Genomic DNA, 13,013 nt, shown 5'->3' on the forward strand with positions numbered 1-13,013 from the left:
CATAGATCTTATTGGCTGCAGTATGCTATTATAATCATCTAGTGATGTGACTGAATCTATACTTTATTGATGACAAAGAATTATGACAAAGAATCTTGTGGAATTGCCTATTATAACATCAACTATTCAGTAATACCATGAACTTACAGTATGCATTGCTTTAATTAATCCAGAAATCTATGTGAATATACACATTCATATATATATGAATATATATATATATATATATATATATATATATATATATATATATGAATATATGAATATTCGTAAGATATATGAATATGTATATGAAGTGGAGTGAACTTTGTTCACTTCGCTTCCAAAAATCTGCTCCTTAATAAGCCACCCAAAACCTTGTCATCATCATCTTAAATATCCTGGTGTGCAAAATATGGTGTGATTGTGATATTCCTTATTTTGGCCAGATGGACAAATCTATTGAATTACGTATGGAGGAACACATGAGGGACATTGCTTACAAGAGACAGCGAGCCAGTGGCTTATCAAGCCATTTCCTTTTCTCAGCTGATCCTAATGATGAAAACCCAAGTTATACAGTCCGCTGGGACAGATCTACCATCTTTCGTTGCCATGATGAATTGGAGAGAAAAATCGTAGAATCTAGGGAAATCATCCTCAACCCTGAACATCTAAATAATAACTTGAGCTACAACTTCCCAGATAGTCATTCAGCAGTAATCGTGTACTGGTGTTCACGTGATGCTGCAAGCACGCACTCTCCCAACAATGCAACAAATGAATGAACAGCTTTAAATACAACTACAACGTTTTCATGCTAATTATGTATAGAGACTCTATGTTGTTCATAGTTTTTTTTTTAATCTTCAGTGTTTAGTGTTTTTTCTTTTCTTTTATAATGTCACTTGATGAAGGCTGTTATAAGCCGAAACTAGTCGTATTTTACTATTAAACCCCCTTTACCTAACTCTCGGTTTAAGTCATTCAACTCTATTTTACAATATATATATTGGGTAATAAGAAACCAAATATTTCAGCATGATGCCAGATCCAAAATAATAATTTGCAGCATAATCTTGAAACATTTGGTTTCAAGATTATGGCAAGAACATGAGTGTTCTTTACAGTATTTCTGCTTTGAATTATAAGCCACTCATAGCAGCATTTGCATGCAGCCCTTTTTTTTTCCCTACTTTTTAGTATCTTTCTTATTTTCCTACCTTTTTTGTAAATATAATTCTTACTTATCTTACTAATTCTATATATTTTGGGAGGTTTTCACAAATGATTATTCCTAATGTATTTCTGTTATTATTGATTATCATCACATGCTGTTCTCATAAGTTATTTATATTTTTTATTATGATTAAGGTTTATATTTGGTCATGGTATTAATTAATTGATTTTGAATGTTTTAATTAAATGGGAGTATAACACATTGATGTGTATTTTTATATTTAATTTGAACTTTGATATGAATAATTTTGTGCAGTTGTATCATGGCAGAAATCTATTCATTAGGTAATATCTGTTTTAGGAGAGGAGGCTGTATGAGAATTTGCCAGAAATGTATGATAATTAGGACGATAGGAATGTGATTTCTAACGTAGGAGCAAAGTTGACATTTTAAATAATGATGCATGAGAAAGAATGGGAGAATAAATAGAAGTAATTAGCATGGCATGAATAAAAGTGTGAAAAAGATAAGAGAGTGCATGATAACATAAAAGTAGTAGAAGAAGTATAAAATATTCTGCATTATGATGACAGAAATCTCATAGATTTGATTAATATAAAATTAGAATTGAGAGACTGGAAAACTGCTTAGTAAATAACAGGAAGGCTAAGAAAGGAGATGTAATGTGGGGGGGGGGTAATACAAAAGAATAGAAAAAGGCATAAAAAGGATATGGCAATATTTGGTGATTCTGTGATTAGGGGTGTGTTAGACATGCAAATACTGAAAGTATATTTTCCAGACAGAAAATTTGTGATTGACATATGGCTATGTATAAACAGGCGAATAAGTGGAAGATATGATCATATTTATTCATAACAAGTAACATTCGGAATGCAGGTAGTGTAAATAACTTTCAAGCTCATTATGATAGACATGATGCTGGGTCTTTTGTGATAAATCTGTTGACTCCATGGAAGTTACCAAAATATTAATAATTATTATTAGCAAACAGTGTGAGAAAGCTGATAACAAACATAGCATTTGTACCACAAGGTTTGAATTTTTCATAGTTTGTCATAATACAACTTGTATTGCATTTTATGTTAATATTTTTTTATACCAGTAATCCCGTTGGAGCTACCAGATGTCAGGTGCTGAACAGTTTTTGTCTATCACCTTGCATATTAGAAGTTGAGGTGGTTTGAAAACTTACCATGTTTAGTTTCTACTAGAGTTCCTGAATTATCTCTTTTTTCTAATGGTTGGATAGTCCACCTATAGTACTATAGGTAGACTACTGTACACCATTTACAGCCATTTATGGAGTGGGATTCATATAGATATTAGGATGACAGAACTTATCAATTATATATTTTTATCTATTACGATAATCAACTCAGTTATTTTTTTTAAAAAAATTAGTTTTGTTGTAAATCATTTTTCAAGCTTATCCAAGTCTGTTGGGTACAACTTCTTCCCTTCTATTCTTTCACTTTCCCCATCCTGATGGCATCATTGTAATGTCATCTGAAGATAAAGCTAGCATAATGCTTCTCCTCTAGCTTCTGCATAGATGACTAAGACGAATCACCTCCCATTAAACCAAGAATAGCTAATTTCTTTTCTAAATCACTTAGGGAATTGAACAATGTAGATTCGAATATAAATTAAAATTATACTTTAATAAATATTTCCAATATTTCGGCAACGTCACGTTGCCATTTTCAAAAGGAACTTACAAAAAGGCACGTGCACGTAGGCACTACGTGTAAAAGGTTTTTTACACTACATGTAAAAGGCACATGCACGCAGGCACTACGTGTAGTGCCTGCGTGCATGTGCCTTTTTGTAAATTCCTTTTGAAAATGGCAACGTCACGTTGCCAAAATATCGGAAATATTTATTAAAGTATAATTTTAATTTATATTCGAATCTACGTTGTTCAATTCCCTAAGTGATTTAGAAATGCATAACCAACATATAAGCCTGTCTACGAGAATCAAGAATAGCTAACTTCATGCTTTCTCTGGTCACTTGTGAAAGACATATAAAGAAAAATTCATAATACCTTGGACACCAGCATTTCTTCTAGTCCTAATCATATCTGCCAGTTGTTTATGTGTTCCAATATTACTACCCATCCTATATCATCGTTAGTTTTTGCTGCTTATCTGGCATATACCATAATGTTGATGCCTGAAAGCAATTTTTTTATTCAGACCATAAAAAATTAATAATGAATAAGTCAGCCATCAAACTGTTGTGTCATTGTCCTCACTTCATTTCTCTTGAAAATAACAAGGGACATCAACAATCAACTTCACCACTTAGAAACCCATCAATTAATTAGTGACTTCCAATGTCGTCTCTGAAATTGTAGTTGGAAGTATGATGCAATATGCATTCTTTCATTAGAAATCAATCAATCATTCAACAACAACCATGGGTGCAACGCCCATAGGTGTCTGATGCCATCTTGATAAGATTCTTACACTGCATTCTATTTTGTGCAAGATGACTCAGTTTGTGCATAGAGTTTCCACACATTTGACAATGTCATCGCCCCATTCTCTGTTTGGTCTTCCTCTTTTTCTTTCCTTCAATCATTCCAAACAGCAACGTTTTTAATTTCCTCTCATCATTCATTCTACATATATGGCCAAACAGATGTAGTTTCCTTTTGATTACTTTCTGTATCAGGTTTTCTTTTGGTTGTATTAGTCTATAGATTTTCTCATTGTTTACTTTCTGGATCCAACTTATCCTCAAGATCTTTCTATAGCATTTCCTCTCGAATGCTAATATCCTCCTTTCAGATTCTCTAAGCAAGCTCTATGGATGCAAGGCCTGGGTACTCCTGAGAGAATCTGAAAGGAGGATATTAGCATTCAAGATACAGGTTTCCACAATACACAGTTTAGCGTGTATCGTTAAAACTCGGCTCTTCCATATTTTGTCCATGGCTTTTAAGATAGCTGTTGCGCTGGCTATTCTAATTTTTACCTTTTTTTTTTTTTTTTTTTTTTTTTGGATCCAAGTGTTAAACTGTGAATGAAATTATTTTATGTTTTTATTCTTTATTCACATTTAACATAATCTACCATATCCTAAGCAAGACTTGTTATATATTATTTGTTAGTCTTTTGCTTAAGATTTATTATTCATGTATTTTCCTTGAATTTTATCAATTATTATTTAATTGTATAATTTTAATATATGTCATGTTAATGAATGGACTCTGTAGTAAATACCATTTATTTTATTGCTATATTCCTTCAGTAATATTGTAGGATATTCTGCATATGTAACTTTTATGTGCCTTATGTGAACAGTAATATATGTTTTTCTTTATTATGTTTGTAAATGAAAGTGAAGGAGAAATTAAGTAACTATAATCTTTTTTTATTATTATTTTTCATTACTGAGTGTAAAGGTATAATCTTATGTAATGCTTATGTTTACGTTTTGTTTTGATCTGATCGTTGCCATGGAGACAGAAATAAAATAGAACGCGTGAGCTGCGGTAATTGGAAGCAAGCAATTAATATGAGTTGGATGAGGAAACAAGTTTAGGCAGGAAGAAGGAAGGTATATGAACGGAAGGGGAAAGTAAACAAGGACACTCAAGGGCAGGATATTCAGGGGTAGGAGCATTCAGAACACTACGGAGACGAGGAGAAAACTTATAGGCGGCTGAGAGTAAAGTCAGCGGTGGCAGTAATAGGAATTTTAGTACTGTAATAGGATTAACAAAAGACCGGAAGATTAATAGGCAATCCAGAATAATTCCACTAAGTTCTAGAATTACTACATATTCCTATATCACTTTGGAGAAGGATTATGCAAAGCTCAATTTGTTATGCAGTAGTAAACATGGAATAATTATTCTGCCTTATAGCAAGTCCGTCAAGATTTGTGCAGCGCGATAAATAATAATTCAGTTATCTCCGTGAAGAATTCTTTTGAATAGTGTTGCTCCGGAGTAATGAGTGAATATAGTTTTGAAATTTGCTCACATTGAATCTGATGTGCTAAGGATTAATCCCGGTAAGAGCAGTCCTATTTAATTTATTTCGGTGTGAAAATTTAAGTGATAGCTACGTCTCAAATATCCTAACATTTACTGTGGCGTTTTGCTGAGTTTAGCCAAAGTTAGAAACTTGAAATAATAACTTGAAGTAATTATTGTAAATATTGAAATAATTCCCCTTGAAGTAATAACTGCCGCCATTAATAATTTAATAAGTGTTTCTAAATAACTTAGGGAATTGAAACAACGTAGATCCGAATATAAATAAATTATACTTTAATAGATATTTCCGATATTTCGGCAATGTCACATTGCCATTTTCTAAAGGAACTTATAAAAAGGCAGGTGCACACAGGCAATAACAATACAGTAACTGAGAATGAAGATATGAAGCTATCGTTCTCCTAGAAGTCCTGATGGTGCCCTCTGGCGGGCTAAGTAGCAAAACCACCCAAAACCAATATATCCAACAAGGAATTTAAAGCCCTACAGGAATTGAGAAATAATAAAGAATTAGTTATCACCAAAGCGGATAAAGGAAATGCAACTGTAGTACTTAACCAAAAGGACTACAAAGGTAAGCTGAATGCTCTTCTATTAGATCGGGCTACTTACCTCCCTATCAATTACAATCCCACCAACTCACAAATTAGAAAACTTCACAGGCTCCTTAAGAAAGTCACTTCTTGGCCTGTAGAAGTTACCAACAGATGAAAACCGTTTAACTCTATACCCCCCCGTATTTACGGACTCCCAAAAATACATAAAGAAAATGTGCCATTACGTCCCATAGTGGATGGCATTGATTCCCCCACATACAAATTAGCTAAACATTTGGCCAAAGAGCTCACACACTATACTGGCAACACACCATCACACACAAAAAACTCAGCCCACTTCAAAGCCAGCATAGAAAACCTTACACCCCAACATACTGACATAATGGTTAGCTTTGACGTCTCCTCCTTATTCACAAATGTCCCACTCAAGGAAACTTTAGAGCTAATCCAAGCTAAATTTTCTCCCGATATCTCAGCCCTATTTCAGTTCACAATGAACTCAGGCTATTTCATTTGGCAGGGAAAATTCTACAAACAAATAGAGGGGACAGTCATGGGCTCACCACTCTCCCCACCCTTGGCCAATTTCTTTATGGAGACCTTTGAGGAAAAAGCCTTAGCCTCTGCCCCACAAAAACCAACCATATGGCTTCGCTATGTTCATGATGTGTTCGCTGTTTGGCCACGTGGCTCTGAAACACTCCTCTCCTTCCTTACACACTTAAACAACCAACACGCCAGAATCAAGGTTCACCCTGGAAAAAGAGGAAAACAACTGCCTCCCTTTCCTAGACACACTAGTCACCCGCCAGCCTGATGGAACTTTGGTTTTCTCAGTTTACAGAAAACCCACCCATACAGGCAGATACATCCACCAACAATCCCCCCCCCCCCCTCACAACAATATGGAGTGGTAAAAACACTATACAACAGGGCTAAACTAATCTGTTCTAACGACATAGCCCTTAACACTGAACTAAATCATATCCTCAACACTTTCTCAGCCAATGGCTACCCCCCCCCCCCCCAAATCCAATAAATATTAAAACCTACAAACCACAGCCCCCCCTCCACAAAAAAGATTACTCTAAATCCATCACCATTCCCTACATCCGAGGCACCTCAGAAAAAATTACCAAAATTCTAAAAAAACATGACCTCACCTCCTGTTACAGGCCTTACAGAAAATTGGCATCCCTTATCTGCTCTACCAAAGACCAACCACTTCCCCTAGACCTACCTGGTGTATACCAGGTCCCTTGCAGTTGTAAACTGTCGTACTTTGGCCAAACAGGCAGGACAGCGAATATCAGAATTTCTGAACACAAGGACTACATCCGGTTTTACAAGTATAGCCATTCTGGTCTTGCAGACCATGCTCTGGATACTCGCCACAGAATACGGTGGAAGAAAGCAACCGGAGCAAATATAAATTCGAAAGATTATTTATGGAATCAGCCTCTGCCCTAAGAAACTCTCCAAACCTCAACAAATTTGGTTGTATGTGACTGCCCCAAATTTGGGAGGCATACATCAGCAGACCTTCAGCCCAACGGCCAGAACGCCTACTTAGCCCGCCAGAGGGCACCATCAGGACTTCTAGGAGAACGATAGCTTCATATCTTCATTTTCAGTTACTGTATTGTTATTGCCTGTGTGCACCTGCCTTTTCGTAAGTTCCTTTAGAAAATGGCAATGTGACATTGCCGAAATATCGGAAATATCTATTAAAGTATAATTTAATTTATATTCGGATCTACATTGTTTCAATTCCCTAAGTTATTTAGAAATGCATAACCAACGTATAAGCCTGTCTACGAGAATTTAATAAGTGCTTGCAGACTAAGTGTTAAATTATAGAGTGCAGCTGAGTGATACTAGTAAATTTATTTACTAAGAAAGTCTGAGGTTTTGAACTGTACGAACAATTTTTATTATTAGGAGAACTATGAATTTAGTATCTGAAGATCTGATGTTTGATTCTATGTGAATGTATTGACCTGAAGAACTAAGTTATGTATTATCTTATTTTCGGAGTTTAAAATTTATGTACTTGTCATATAACCTTGTATTAAATGTTTTGTTTTATTGATTTCAATATTATGTGTGCCTGATTCTTTTTCATTGCGCCGTTCATAAAAAGTTCAGATCTTGCAGGAGCCTTAAGTGTAATATATTAAATTCAGCCTGTATGATTAATGAGACTGCTAAATTAATTGAAGATTGATTCTACTATTTTACATAGGCTAATCTGAATATAGGGTGGCGCAGTATAAATATAAATTTCCCTATATTTTGATTAGTAATCAACCAGCAATTAATTGATTTTATTAAGAACAACTTTACATCAAGATGGCAGATTCAAAACCAGGATGTACGATCCCACACAAGTCATGCATCATGTTGCATCCAAGATATGTGAAGTGTTCCACATTTTCCAGTTGAAATTCTTCAATGGTAACTTTGTTCAGTAATTTCTGCTGTCCGAATATCATTGTTTTAGTTTTTTTCAAAATTGACATTTAGTCCATATCTTTTTCCTCTCTGTGTAGTGTCCTTTCCAGCCTTGCTGCAACTTTTCAATCAGGATCCATGAATTTAATACATTCATTTCTAATGACGATTAAATTCATCATGATGTAATTACTGTCCCTTTATATGGACTTTTTTTTCAATTGAAGGTGAATTAGCCATTCTCATACGTTGCTATCAGCTATGACGTGACCTCATGTTGGCTACAGGAACATAGGAATACTGCTTCCACTCTGTATAGAAGACTTCATGAGTGTAGTCGATATGGCAGGCAACCAGCAGTCTGATTGTCCCTATCCTCGCATCACAGGAAAGAACATTTGAAATAGACTGGGCTCTCCATCAACTGGACCCAAGACCAGTGGAGGGTAAGGGAGGAGGGGGGGGGGGTTGGTAATGTCTACAGATGAGTCCTAGTTTGCTTTACAAATCAATATGAGGTATGCTCTGAACTGAAGAGAACCAGGAACGCATTATCATCCCTCTAATATCCGTGAAAGAGACACATGGTGGAGGTAGTGCGATCATTTGGTGAGGCATCTCGTTGAGTGGATGCATTGACCCATATTTGCTTCCTAGCAGAACCATGAATGCTGAAGCTTATAGAAATAAGGTCTTGGACTCCTGTGATCATCCTTATGTGGGTACAGTTGGGGAGACATTTATCTTACAAGACTGAACTGTGAGATGTATCTTCTACCCTTCCATGTTTCCACCCCTCTCACATCCAGATGGCACAATGGGGAGGACATCTTCTAAAGATAAGACAGACCTCTTAGCAATGGTCTTTACCACAAAACTTGCGTTTCAACAACCAAGGAAAATTTTTTTTTATGTGACTTCCATCTACAAAAAGCTGTAAACCTGTAGTACCATGGATGGGCTAAGGATCATGCTTTCTATTTTTATTAATTTTGATAATTTTTTTGTATTTTTATTCATTTTTTACCTGGTCCAGAAACCCTGCTCTAGAGACCACATATTTAAGCCATTTCAGACCTTCAAGAAGTGGGGGCAGTGGTCTCATACTAAGCATTGATATTTGTCTCCCACCTAAAGACATCATTGCTTACTGTGAGATTTAAGCCTGCAGCCTGTTAGTTGAATAGCTGTTATGCTAATCACTTGGCCAACCAGTCCAGCATGTGTTTTTGATAAAGGCATAGAACATTCCTAATGTGGGTGTTTTAAGGATACTTTTTCTATTTTTTGTATTTGTTTATTTATTTTTTACATAGTTCAGAAACCTCCTAGAGACCAAACATGGAACTTTTTTCCCATGCCAATGTGAGGGGGGGGGGGTCACGTCACACCAGGTGATGAAATTCATCTCCCACCTAAACTACTTCCCACTATTTCACAAACTCTCCAGTATGCATCCTGTGATATTTCATCAGAAAGCATCAGAAAAATGCTTAATAGCCTTGATAATAACAAGTCACCTATCTCTGATGCTGCTCCTCCAGTTCTACTAAAATCTTGTTCATCAGAACTATTTTCCATTTTGTATTGCCTTCGTAAGCTATCATATTCATCTGGCACTTATGGAAGGAAGCTTTTATCCAGCCTGTTTCCAAAAAATAGGAGATAAAAGTCAAACATCAAACTTTTGACCTGCTGCTTTTACTTCATTACTCTTGAAATTAATGGAAATGGTCATCATCATCGAAACTGCTTCACTACTTGGAGAAGACTCAGGAATTACTTAGTAATCACCACTATGGATCCTGCAATTCTTGTTGTTACCTAATCTTTGATACCTATGGAACAGGCCATTGAAAAGCCTGGAGAAACTCAAGTTTTCATTCTTGATATTTCCAAGACATTTGATTGAATCTGGCATCGTGTCCAGATTCAGTCAAATGAGATATTTTCATTCAACGCTGATATATGTTAGGATATATCATCTATGCTTTCACCTATTTCTTCTTCTTAATACATAAAGGGTCCTCTCTCTCTCCCCCTCTTTCTTTCATCCAGTCCTATGCATTGCTTTTCTAAATGACAGTACTCTCCATTTTGTAAGATATTAATTAAAATTGTTAACGCAAGACTTCTCTGGTATTTAGAAAGTGACAATCTTTTTTTCAACAATGATTGTGGCTTTCATAGGCACTATGCATTATTTGACCATTTGACGTTGGACCATTTATCCATTTAGAAATGTGTATAAAAGGTGCATTCCTGAAATGGGAACATCTGATTTCAGTTTTCTGACATGGAAAAAACTTATGGCACCTGGAGATACGGCATCTTAAAAACCTTCTATAATCTAGGTCTCAAAGAGCATCTTCCTGTTTTTATTAAAATTTCTCCCTAGCAGAGTCACCTAAATCCAAGCTGGAAGCATGTTATCCCAGCCACCAGGAAGATGGTGTTCCTCAAGACTTTAAGTGTGACAATCTTTATCATCAAAATAAATTCAGTGACTGCACAACTTCCTTCCACTGTAGGCAGTGCTCCATATTTTGATGGCCTCATTATTTACTGTCATTCTTGTAACATGAGGATCATGTTATAAGAATTCTTGATCATGTTCAAGAATTGTCTGGGTCTGGCTCTTCACCCAGACCCAGAGTTAAGGATAGGACAAGCATTATCTCATAGCAACAGAAACTAAGTTCTTAGGAATAATTTTTTGATGGAAAGCTTACATTCCTTGCTCACACAGTCATCAACTAAGAGAAAATTGAAAAAGTGCATTGAATATCTTTTGTACTCTAGTCCTGCAGAATGGGGATATAGATTGATTTTCTTTGCTTCTCCTTCATCATGTACTTTTTCAGTCAATGCTTAATTATGGGTCTGGATGTAGATTTAGTGCTTTATGATAATCAGCAATTATTGTATAAAATGAAGACTTTTAATTTTGAGGTCATTCACGTGATGAAACTGCAGATGCTGCAGCTGGGTCAGCTCATACTTTTTCCAAGTACTATTTGTTATTTCCTTATACAGACAGTTAATAAGAGAAACAGTGGCAATCATCATGGCAAGAAGCGCTGAGAAATAAATTGCATTTGGTTATGCCTAAAATTGAACATTGACAATCTAGGAACAGAAAAGGGGAAGTTGTTTCTGCTAAACTCTGCATAGATCATAGTCATCTTATGCATTCTTATCTATTGAGGGCTAAACCCACCTATGTGTGAATAGTGCAACACTTTTCTTATCATATGAAACATTCTTGTAGAATGCCAGCACTTCACAGCCAGATTAGAAAAATTGCAAAGGAATGCAATTTTTCTAATCTGGCTAAGCATATATGCACTTAGACTTATCTTATTGGACTTACTTCTCATGGAATCCTCGTGGAAAGGCTTAGACGTTGGTTATGCATTTTTTACTAAGTAATTTAAGGAAATTACAACGTCAACTAGGATATACATTAAAATAAATTTTAATATACTTCAGTATTTCGGCAATGTCACGTTGCCATTTTCAAGAAACTTAAGAATAAGACACATGCACGCAGGCACAACAAACAGTTAAAAAAACATGACTTAACTTCTTGTTACAGACCATATAAAAAATTGGCATCTCTTATCCGCTCTACTAAAGACCCCCCCCCGAGACCTACCTGGTGTATACCAGGTCCCTTGCAGCTGTAAGCTGTCCTACTTTGGCCAAACAGGCAGGACAGCCAATATCAGAATTTCAGAACACAAGGACTACATCCAGTTTCACCAATACAGCCACTCTGGTCTTGCTGACCATGCGCTGCATACCTGCCATAGAATACGGTGGAAGAAAGCCACGATAGTACACCTTAGTAAATACAAATATGAAAGGCTTTTCATGGAATCAGCTTCAGCCCTTAGAAACAATCCAAACCTCAACAAATTTGGCTGCATGAGACTACCTCAAATTTGGGAAACCTACATCAGAAGACCTTCAGCCCAATCACCCAAGAATAACAACATTACCCTCTAGAGGGCACCATCAGGACTTTAGGAGAAATAGTAGCTTTCTGCTTCTTCCTCATTTACTGTTTGTTGTGCCTGCGTACACATGTCTTGTTTTTAAGCTTATTGGATTTAGCTTATGGATATTTTGTTGACTTAAATAAATTGCAAGAGATGTTGAAAGTTTATTTTTCACTTGGTTAAAGTATAATAAAATTAGTTTAATCCTTTATCCAAGTGTGAGCAAACAAAGTTTGCACCTGAAAGTATCTTCAGGACTGGGGTAAGGTGGTACAACACCAGGGCAACTCGTTGCAAAGGTGAAGCAAGCTACCAACACTCCTATCTCAGTATCTCCTATAATGCAAAACACATCTCCTTGCGGATATGTCTAATGTTATGCATTAAGGGAAGGGCCACTACCCAGACTAGTTTTGACCTTTATTGAGGTCTCTTCAGTGGGAGCCAGGCCCAAGTGGAGATACCAGGCAGAAGCATTAGCAGGTCATCTCTACCTATGGGGTAAGGTGTTGTACCACCTTACCCCAGTCCTGAAGATACTTTCAGGTGCAAACTTTGCTTGCTCACACTTGGATAAAGGATTAAACTAATTTTATTATACTCTAACCAAGTGAAAAATAAACTTTCAACATCTTTCTCTAAATCCAGAGTAATTTATTAAAAAAGGGTGGCACACCATTTGGCAACTCCTATAGGTAGAGATGACCTGCTAATGCTTCTGCCTGGTATCTCCACTTGGGCCTGGCTCCCACCGAAGAGACCTCAATAATGGTCGAAACTAGTCTGGGTAGTGGCCCTTCCCT

The 13,013-nt window shown here is 36.2% G+C and overlaps 1 protein-coding gene across 1 annotated transcript in view; it reads left to right on the forward strand.

Annotated features, from left to right (window-relative positions):
* The window catches only part of HBS1 (translation elongation factor EF-1alpha (GTPase) HBS1), a 400,441-nt gene that overhangs the window by 337,830 nt on the left and 49,598 nt on the right, over positions 1 to 13,013 (forward strand). The gene's annotated exons all lie outside the window — the stretch shown is intronic.

The sequence above is a fragment of the Typopeltis vanoorti genome, chromosome 20 (genome assembly GCF_054136105.1).
Source record: "Typopeltis vanoorti isolate ZY-2024b chromosome 20, IOZ_Tvanoo_1.0, whole genome shotgun sequence".
In the NCBI taxonomy this organism is placed as follows: Eukaryota; Metazoa; Arthropoda; class Arachnida; order Uropygi; family Thelyphonidae; genus Typopeltis; species Typopeltis vanoorti.